This window comes from Microcebus murinus, chromosome 12 (genome assembly GCF_040939455.1).
Source record: "Microcebus murinus isolate Inina chromosome 12, M.murinus_Inina_mat1.0, whole genome shotgun sequence".
Taxonomy (NCBI): Eukaryota; Metazoa; Chordata; class Mammalia; order Primates; family Cheirogaleidae; genus Microcebus; species Microcebus murinus.
In genome coordinates this window covers 34,083,522-34,092,671 of record NC_134115.1, presented here as the reverse complement: position 1 = coordinate 34,092,671, position 9,150 = coordinate 34,083,522, and positions in this window count along the sequence as shown.

Here is a 9,150-nt window from a genome sequence, read left to right as displayed (position 1 = left end):
CATTCTAGGAAGGCACAGTTATGTACAATATTGTTTTTTTTATTATAGATGTATAAATTACAGTAGAAAGGACATATTGTTTTATAGCAATTGTCAGATTGGAATAAAATCACCTCCTTCACCTCCTTCTAGACTTCAAATACCCACACAATTTTAGAGTAAGAGTGGAAAATCTTTTTGGAGAATCAAAAGCCATTGAATTTATAGTAGAAGAAAATTCATTGAAAGCTACATTAAGTGTAATTTAATTGCTATTTTATTTTTTTAAAAAATATGACAAATTCTTTATTCAGCTGCTTTTAAAATAATGTACAAGGAAGAGAAGATATACAATAAATAAAATACACGAAGAAAGTATTCTTTTGTACTTAAGGAAAGATAGATAGACATTCATAGAGAAAGACAGGACTAAATAAAGACTGGGGGTCGGAAGGGAAAACAGTGGGAGAAAGGGAGGGAGTCTCTTTTGCATGGCATAAATTCCACAAAAGGGATGCCTCAGTGGATGCCATGGTATAGCTAGGACTGCTGGTGAAAAATCACAACCTCGAGCATTGTCATAGCCCCAAGAGGCAATATTCGAACTTACTAATACTGCTTTAACCAAATTTTCTAGACACAGAAACAAACAAGCATATTAATGTAATATAACAGAGTTTATAAACAGATATAGATACCTAGATAAATAGGTAGGTAGGTAGGAAGGTAGGTAGACATAAATATAAATGTAGTTACCTGGTTTATGATAAAGGTGACATGTAGTATAGTAGGAGAAAGGGTGATCTTTTCAATAAATGGTGTAGGGACAATTAGATATCCATATTAAAAAATGTATTTTAACTCCTATCTCATACCATATGCAAAAAATTAATTCCAGGATAATAGATCTAAATGTGAAAGATAAAACAAGAGGGACTTAGAAGAAAACAGGGAAGAAATCTTCATGATTGGAAGAGGCAAAGTTTGCTTAAAACAGCACACACAAAAAGTATTAGTGTTGAGTAAAAATTTGGTTAATTGAACTATGTCAAATTAAGAACTTCTGTTCATCAAAAGACTTTAAGAGTGGGAAAAGGCAACTCAGAGAATGGGAGAAGATATTTTAAATTTATGTATCTGACAAATGACTTGTATCTAGAATCTGTTAGGAATTCCTACAAAATCAAAAAGACAGACAACCTAATTTGGAAAAATGAGCAAAACGCTTGAAAAAATACTTCATAACACTTTATTGCCAAATGGCCAATAAACATATAATAAGGAGCTCAACTTCATTAGTTATCAGGATAATGCAAATTAAAACCATAATGTGGTATTGCTACATACGTTTCAGAACACCTAAAATGAAAGAAACAGAAACAGTTGGTAAGAGTGTGGAGCAACTGGAACTCTTATACACTGCTGGTGGGAATGCAAATTGGTACATTTTTCAGCAATTTTATACTATGATCCAGAAATTCTACTCTTTTGAATTAATATATACCAACGATTTAGCAATTGTACTACCAGGTGTATACTGAATAGAAAATGAGTTCAAAGATTAGTTGAGAGACACATACTAGAATATCTATAGCAGCACTAGTCAGATTAGCCCTCATTGCCTAGAAAAGCAAAAATATACAAGCAAACAAACATCAGACTGCTTCTGGAGTTGTGCAACCCAGGGAGGTATATCCGTATACTATACTGTTCCAATAGTATCAAACTTTGAAATCCCTTCATTAACATAACTCATAAAATTATTTAGATGTGGCATAGTGTGTGGTTTAAGAGCATTGGCTCTATAGTCAAGCTGTGTTCACATCTCCAAGCTACCTGATCTTACTATGCCTCCCTTTCTTCATCTGTCAACAGGAGAGGATAATAACAGTACTTTCCTCATAGGGTTATTGGGAACATTAGTGAATTAATACACATAAAGCGCTCAGAACATTGTCTGGCATGCAGTAAATACTAAAAAATATAATTGTTAATACTAGTTATTAAATCTCTTACATGTGTTCTAGTGCTGTTATATAGCACTAGAACAGATGGAGCTACAAAAATACCATACTTGGATTAGAATCAATGAGGCACCAAAATATTAATACTTGAACTAACTTAACAAAGGTTTGATAAACTATAACTCAAGTGGCTGGAGAGTGTAAAGATTGAGTTCAAACTGCCTTAATTATTTTCTGGTGCTTTGATGGTTTGTGTCTGTATTTCTGACAAACACAGTAGTTTATTTGTGTTTTCTGTCTTTTTTTTTTTTCCTTTGGAGGAGGAGCTATGCCATAAATTATGGTAGTATGTTTCAATATTCATGTTTTTAAGGGCAGGGTCGATATCTGAGTCATCTCTGTATCCTCCCTAATGCCTAGTGGATACAGTAGACACTCACTGAATGTTTAATGAAGAGGGTAAGCTATCACATAGTGTTCAGTTAGAAACCAAGGAAGGTCATTGTTATGTTTTGTTTTCAGTGTGACTAAAGAATAGACAGAAATATTTAACTTGAGTTCTAACAGGAGGAATTGCTTTCCACTAGAAAGGTGTTTGCTCAGAAATTAGTGAAGAATGAGGCATCTTTTTAAAAAATAAAAAAGATAAAATATGGTTTCTATAAAATATTTATAAATTGCCTCTAAATAAGTTATGTTATTCTATGTAAGTAACTTTAGCTTTACAGTAGCTCAATATTTATTGACATGAGGGACCTAGATGACTCAAAAAGGAATAGATGCCAGCGTTTTAAATGTGGAAATTGAAAAAGAAAAGAAATTCTAGTTAACTTGGATATTATGAAAAATTCCAAAATTATTAAGTCTGTCAATTTAGGTCCTCAAACCGGCACAACTTTAATTCACAGTTATTTTGTATTTTAAGATAGAAAAATTATACACTTTAATTTTTAAAATATTTTTAATTTTTAACAATAAATGGATAAATAAAATTTAAATAATAAATATAATTTTTAATTAAAAAATTTAAAGTTATATATAATGATAATAGTCTGGTTGGATTCATAGCTAAAAATAATTTAATAAACCAGTTTTGGACATTGATAATATCAATACACAAATTTACTGCATCCTTCCTAAGGACCAGGCATTGTGCTAAGCACTTTAGATATGCTGCCTTATTTAGTCCTCACTCCACCTTACCTGCAAGGAAGCAGGCTCAGTGAAGTGAAAGTACATATCTAAGGTCATACAGCTAAAAAGACTGGAATTTGGGTGTGACTGATTCTAGGCTTTTAATGCAGTTTCCTATTCTTCCCCAATACACATACATTTCTCAATCCTATACAGCTAGACATTTTTTTCTTTCATAGTAACCTGGAGTGAAGTGACTTTTCGAGCAGTGAATTTTCTGGTATATTCAAATAGATCTTTTCTGGGATTTTTTTTTTGTGTGTGTGTGTGTGTGTGTGTGTGTGTTTATGCAGTTTTCTCCTAGATGCCTGAATGATTTCAGTCAAGTTTTTAAGTCTCCAATACCCTGAGTAGCTGACGATTTTATTTGATTTCATATATATTAGCATTCACAACTTCCCCTAAGCTTGCTAAATTGTCTGTGTCCAGAAAGAAGAGATGTTTGACAGATGAAGCCTGCTCTCAGCCATTTATTTGCTGTTGCTGATATCAGTTTTTCATTATTTAAGCTTGACGTGGCATTTTCTTCTATTTTCACAAAAAACAAAAAAGTTCTTCTAATCAGTTTCAGTTATGTAAATTATGTTGTCAATTGAGTAACTTCTCTACGAACTTTCTTTCTCTGTTCATTTTTCTCCACTGCAGAGCACTGAGACAAAAACAGCTTTTTGTGTCTTGTACAAGGCTAGATGCTTAATCTTAAGGCAAGCAGCCAAAGTATCCCGTGAAAAAGCCAAGATGCTAAGAAGGAAAACCTAGGTTAGAGGGAATTTTGATAGTCACCAATAGCCCCCAAAATGCTGACCAAAAGCCCCACCTCTGTTATATAAAAACTTCTCTTGCAAGGGTATATTGAACTCAGTTCTCAGACTGAATAAATATAAGTCGGGATGTTTCTTGCAAGCTTTCCCAAGGTCCAAATGTCTTGGTTATTTCGTGTTTATGGAAGCACAAACAATGAGTGTTGATTTGGTCTATTCATTCTTTTATAATAGTATCATTTATCATCATGCATATCCAAATCCACAGCTGCTTAATTAGAGGCCATAAATAAACTGATCACACTCCCACATATTAGAGCCTGTGATAGAAGAGAGACTAGTCAAAAATAGGGAAAAATTAAATAAAAGAAAATAATTTGATTCAGTCAGGTTCAGGCCCAGATGGAAATCCAGGAGTGGTTGAATTTAGTTGTTTAAACTCCCTCACCTTTGACTTTTGTATTTGGATTCCTACATTAATGAGAATTACCACTTCCTTAAAAGTGCATGAAGGTACCTAGAAGGCAAATCATTAAGCTCAAGCTTTTAAAAATTATAATTTATTTATTTGGAATGGGTAATATGTTTACATGGTTCAAAAATCAAAAGGTGCAAAATTTTATGGAGTAAAATTCCCTCACTAGGAGCCCAATTTTCCATCCCAGAGGCAAGAAGTGTTATCAGTTTCTCATGCATCCTTCTAAATATATATTTTTTACATATACAAGCAAATATGCACCTATAGTTTTTCCCTTTCAAAAAATAGCAAAATTTATATCTGAGAAAGGATACATAATATGCAAATCAAGTGTATGTAGTATTCATACTATGTACCCAGTATGCAAAATAAGTGTTCATGGTATGAATGTTCTGTATATAATCAACAGAATGTATAAAGTGTAGCATACTGTACTCCTTGTTCTGTATCTTCCTTTTTTACTTAACATTAGTACGGAAGAATTCCTTATTTGTTTCAGTGGCTGTCTACCATGGTATTGTATTGTTTGGGTGCACCACAACTTTTTTTTAACCAGTTCCCTATTGAGGGACATTTGGGTTTTTTCCAGTGTTTTCTATATGAATAAAGATGCAACAAATAGTCTTTTATATATATATATATATATACATATATACATATATGTATATATATGTATAATTTTGCACGTAAGAGAATATTGCTCTAGGGTCAATTTTCTAGAAGTGGAATTGCTGGGTCATTTATGATTTTGATAAATATTGCAAGTTATTCTCCTCAACTCCCCAAAGGTTGCACCAATTTACATTCCCACCGGCAATGTAAGGGATCACAGATTTTTTTTTTGATTGTTAAATTTATCCTTTCTGAAAAGGAAAGAAGCTACTCTGCACACCATCAGAGGTGGGCATCATCTCCATTGAACAGAGTCCACGTGGAGTCTGGCCTACTTTGTGATGGCTTCTAGTTTTGGGGATTATCTGCTTTCTACACTTCACAGTACTTGTGCTTGTACTTCACAGTACGAGACTTCCACTGTCTCGAGACATTTTCCTAAACTCTCCTGTTCTCTAACACTTGAATTATTCCTTATTTTTTCATGAACTTGTATATTATCTTCTCAGTTAAACTGTAAACTCCATGAGGGCATGAACCACACTGAATATTTCTTTGAGTCCCTCACAATGCCCAGTAAATCCCTGTAGAAGATACCCAATGAGTAATTGTGACTCATTGAGATGTTTGTGGTGGGAAGTGTAAATGTACTTCAGGTATTAAAGTTGTACTTTTTATATCAGCTTTGGCATGGACTAGGAAATTGACCCTCAGGCTACAAAGAGGGAGAGCAGAGAGGTAGAAGGAAACACATAGAGAAAAATCAGAGTGATATGTTGAGATATGCTGCAATCTTGCCACAAAATTTTCTTCTGGTAAACCCATTTACTATCTTGAGGATTTTCCTCACCCAAAATGTTGACACTGGAACACTGTCCTAATTCCATTTCACCAGTGTCATAGTCATCCCCAGAGTCTCAATGCATTGAATGTGAGAGTGTGTGATCCTTTGGCCTGGTCCCCAGCCTAGAGATTATGCAAGTTTAGAGATTGGGTGGATCTTCACCTCCCCTTCCCCACTCCTTCAACCAGAATGCTGCTCCCTACTTTCTCAGGCCTATCCCTGAGTGTGGGAGGAGGGGCCAGGGTCAGAACATTTCTGGCCTCCCCACCCCCTCTGGGTCATCCCCTGGTTTGTCTCCTGGCCTGAAAGGCTGTAACTGTGGGATTGAGTCCTGGGGCTATAGGTGAGATTTCACACCATGCCATTGCCTGCTGACTAACTCCCCAATGTGACCCTGTCCTTGGCGAGATAGTGTTCGTTGCTCTCAGCTTGTGCAGGAAGAGATCTCCTACAGAGGTCAGGAATCTATGTTTACTGGTGGTGCACCCTCCCTCCCAAATGGAAATCCATTCAACTGCAATTTTCTATTTTAGGCTCTGCAATTAGATCCTAAATCAGTGGAAACTGGAGCCAAAAGATGATCGCTTCACAATAGTTAATAAACTGAGATATGTATATATTTTAGCCAATTTTTGACCACTTGTTCTCCATTCAAAATTAATGTTCTATTCTTGTATGTATAACCTGTAAATGGCCATTTCATGTTTTTCTGTTGAGGGAAAGATATAAGTAAATTATCAGCAAGAATTACAATTTTGTTTTTTACAGCTTTCCAGTAATATAATTTTTTTTGTTTGCTTGTTTTTGCCATTTTAATGCTCTGATATTTCTGATTTGGCAGCTTTCCAGGTGAATATGATCCCTTTAAGTGGTACATCTTATTGCCAGCCCATTGCATTAAATAAGATAATATATGTAATCCCAGTGTCTTACATGGAATATATACTCAATAAATTGTCATTATTATAAATTAATGATAAAACAACACTACTAACAGTTGCTTCATTTGGTTAAACTTTAACTTCTTTTATTTAATATGTAAACAATTCTGGAAATGTTTAAATTCTAATAGGAGTGAGTTGGTTTAGTATATCAATTTTCTTGAAACTTAGGAAGCCTTGGATAGGGAAAAAATTCTATTAAATGAAAATAGGATGTAGTTGTCTTCACAAATTTGGCCAGGGATATTAATAATGCAAAAGTTAATTTTGAATTTTCAGCTTTAAAATAGTAACAATCTATATGTTTTCTAAAATATTTAAGGGTTTTTTGAGTAAGAACTCAAAAGCACAGGCAACAAAAGCGAAACTAGGCAAATGAGATTGCATCAAACTAAAAAGTTTCTGCACAACAACAATAACAAAAAATTAACCGAGTGAATCTCCCATTTCTACCAAATGGGAGAAAATATTTGCAAACTCTGCATCTAACAAGGAGTTAATATCCAGAATATATAAAGAACTAAAACAATTGAATAGCAAAACAATAATTAAATTTTAAAATAAGCAAAAGACCCAAAGACCTGAAGAGACATTTCCTAAAAGAAGACATACAAATGGCCAACAGGGTTGTGAAAAAATGCTCAGCAGTGCTAATCATCAGGGAAATGTAAATCAAAACTACAATGAGATAGCACCTCACCCTAAGGTAGAATGGTTATTATTGAAAAGACAAAAAGTAGCAAATGCTAGTGTGGATGTAGGGAGATGAGGGCCCTTATACACTGTTGGTAGGAATGTAAATTAGTGTAGCCATTATGGAAAACAGTACAGAGGCTCCTCAAAATATTAAAAATATACCTACCATATGATCCAGCATGCCACTACTGGGTTTTTATCCAAAGGAAATGAAATCAGATATGTCGAGAGATATCTGCACTCCCATGTTTATTGCAGCCCTATTCACAATAGCTAAGCTAAGGAACCAACCTAAGTGTCCATCAACAGGTGAATAAATAAAGAAAATGTGGTATACATGTACAATGAAATACTATTCAACCATAAAAAATGAAATCTTGCTATTTGCAGCAACATGGATAAACCTGGGGGATATATATTAAGTGAAATAAGCTAGGCACAGAAAGACAAATACCACATGATCTACTCATCTGTGGAATCTAAAAATCTCTCAGATGCAGAAAGTAGAACAGTGTTTACCAGAGGTTGGGGAGGGGAGAAGGGAGACAGGGGTGGGAAGGGATTTGTCAATGTTTACAAAATTGTAGTTAGATAGAAGGAATAAGTTCTGGTGTTCTATTGTAGAGTAGGGCAATTACAGTTAACAATATTATATTGTATATTGCAAAATAACTAGAAGAGAGGATATGGAATGTTCTCACAACAAAGAAATGATAAATGTTTGAGGTGATGGATATGCTAAATACCTTGATTTGATCATTATACAATGTACACATGTATGAAACATTACACTGTACCCCATAAATTTATGTGTCAGTTATTATGTGTTAATTAAAAATAAAATAAAACTATACATGTGTATATATGTGTGTGTGTGTGTGTATTGGGCCCATTTGTGGCAGACAGTGACATGTTTGTACAAGGGACTAGAATAAAAGTTTGATGATAGAATTCCAGCTGGAACCATGACTGCCAAAGCCAGCTAGGTAGACTGGTTCTCTATGTCCTTCCCTGATCAGGAAGTTGAGACATATTGATGCCCAGTATCTATTTTTATTGCTTTGATGACCCAGCGGCTGGCAAAAATAGTACATCATCACTACTACAAAGATATTGATATTCTTCCTTTAAAAACATCTAGAGTCTGACATATATTCTTAGAAATAGCTACTATCATCCTTTGAGCATGTCTAATTCAGAGGAATGATCAATAGTCTCTTTAAACTGAATTTTATGACTAAGATGTCAAACTGGAGATCTACACTTCCTTGAATGACAAGTGTTGTCATGTTTGTTTTAAAACCACCCATCTTCCTATGGTCCCACCCAGTTCTAGGCCTTAACCCTCAACATGGATTAGTTCCAGGTTTCTCACTTCCTTTCTAGAACATAAAGACTGAAATGTATCCAGCATCACATGCACTGGCTTGCACATCTATGTTTACAGATCTGAGAAGAGTACCCTCTTAGAGGGAAGTCCCTTCATTTCCCTACAGTTCTCCCAAGTTCCACTCCTTCTCTCCCACCCTCGTTCCCTCAGGTCTTCAATTTAGAAGAAAGAATTTTGACTCTTTCTTGGTATTGTCATAAAAGAAGCTGCCAATCCTTCATCATGCAGGATTCAAGAGCATGCTGTATAAACACAGAAGCTATGAAAAACAGACTCAGGAGGAAGGCTGCG